This window comes from Acanthisitta chloris, unplaced genomic scaffold (assembly GCF_000695815.1).
Source record: "Acanthisitta chloris isolate BGI_N310 unplaced genomic scaffold, ASM69581v1 scaffold10526, whole genome shotgun sequence".
In the NCBI taxonomy this organism is placed as follows: domain Eukaryota; kingdom Metazoa; phylum Chordata; class Aves; order Passeriformes; family Acanthisittidae; genus Acanthisitta; species Acanthisitta chloris.
The window spans coordinates 33,322-35,325 of record NW_008679769.1 but is presented as its reverse complement, the minus strand read 5'-3'; the positions used below and the strand labels follow the sequence as shown (position 1 = coordinate 35,325).

The following is a 2,004-nucleotide window of genomic DNA, read 5'->3' as shown; positions in this document are numbered from 1 at the left end:
CAAGAGAGAAGCAGAGAAGTGTAAAGATACAAAAGAATGAAGATAGTAAAGAGAAAACATAGGCTTTCTCTCAGGAAATATTTCCTGTCTGCGGGTACTTCTGAACTGTGATGATGCTCTTTTGTGGAATAGTCTTTAAGGAGGAAGCAGCTTTTTACTATTGTGGACATTGTGCTATAGACTGTATTGCAAAGCACAGCCCAACATCCTCAGAGAGATGGACAAGAAGGCCTATTTAATCTTTTTTTGCATCTCTTTCTGGGATGGCTCTGGGGGCATTTAGCCAGCTGTTCAAGTTTGTGACTGGAAGGCTGATATCATACTGGAATGGGAATTCAGGAAAAAAATCTATATTCATTAACATTTTAAAGAGGCTATCAGCCTGACTCTGGCCACACACCTTCAATGTTTGCTTTCTGCAAACATCGGTAAGCTTGAGTATTACTGCATGCATACTGAGTAAGTATAAATAGATGCACATACTGGGCTTGAACACTCAAACAATATCTGAAAACTCATTTTTAAATATAAATTTGATTGCAGATTTTCCAACTTACAGTGTTGGGTCGATATTTACATAAGTAATAATATCATGTGCAAATGCATATTAAATCGTGCATTTAAATGGCCACTTCAAATGATGTGGCCATGAATCGTTAGCCACTTCTAATTATGTTAAAGCCAACAAGAGCATGGGGAAGATATCTACAAATGATTCAGAATAGTAGAAATAAAAAATAGAAAGAGCAATAAACCATTCATGGATGAGTGGTGACTCAAAATAGGTAAATGAAGCCAATGAAATAGCCCACTACTATAAATTTCCTACGTCTATCCATTAGAGCAGATTAAGCTGAATAAAAATGGAATGTTAATTCAAAGAAGAATCATTCCTGTTTAGGAATAAGGCATCCCACATCTTAAATAAGAGGTAATTAGACTTCATTATCCTGTGTACAGAGGACCCCAAAACACTGATTCACTCTGTCCTGTTTTTGCCATTGATGTTTGTACATTTGCCCAAGTATAAAACCAATGCAAGTACAGCATTAAACATGCCAAAATATATTTCACAAATTACATGACATTTATTTTGCCACTCAACTCAGCATAGAGAGTGGGAACAAAAGGCTGGAGACCTGGATGACAAAAAGCCAACTTGGAAAATGCAATTTCCAGTCTTATTTCTAGAAACACTCAAGTGAGCAAAGGTAAAAGTAGCAACCCTTTGTAGCTGGGTACAATCAGTTTAAACTCATACTCTTGAAGGAGGATCCCCTTGCCCATACCTTAAATCATAAATGTTCTGCATGAGTTACTCACCTGGTGTTTATCTGTCCTTTTGGATATCTGTTCTTTCCTATCTGTCCACTTGATTGAGAAGGAATAGGGTTGACTAAAGCCCTGGCTTAGCTATGAAGCTTGAAAGTATAATTAGAGAGTGGGAGTTGTAATTTGTGAAGTAGTGGACCAAATGAAATGATGGAGAAACATCAATAAGTACAAGACTGGATGCTGAGCCTCTATAACATTCACATCAGGTTGTTTGTGAATATTAAGATGGTATGCCACATTTTTCCCCAACAAGCTAATGAATGCAGAATGCCCTGTATAACTGTCTGATGAATGTGGAGTCCAGTTTCATTTTGCACTGCCTCTTGATTGAGTTTCATGTGGTGCCTACCACCAATGTTACCTTATTTTTTGTTTATATTCTGGGGCTTTTGTTAAAATAAGGAAGGAAAAGAATGAGAGAAAAATTGTCCTCAGATCTTTGATGCATTTTCTACCCAGCTCAGTATCACAATTCAAAGCCAGATTTTCTTTAGGGTTTGCAAACACTATACCTCTGTCAAAAATGATCACTTTCACCTCTCCAAACTTTTTACCCCTTCCTAGGGGAACTAGTTAAGCAGAGATGCACTCAATCAAGAGCAAAGAATTGAAAACACCTCTTAGAGTGACTCTTGGCATTCAATCTTCTTTTCTGTTCTCACTCACTGA

At 37.3% G+C, this 2,004-nt stretch overlaps 1 protein-coding gene across 1 annotated transcript in view; it reads right to left on the bottom strand.

The window, feature by feature from the left end:
- The window catches only part of GAP43 (growth associated protein 43), a gene marked incomplete at its 5' end in the record, with an annotated part of 23,414 nt that overhangs the window by 20,028 nt on the left and 1,382 nt on the right, over nt 1-2,004 (bottom strand). The gene's annotated exons all lie outside the window — the stretch shown is intronic.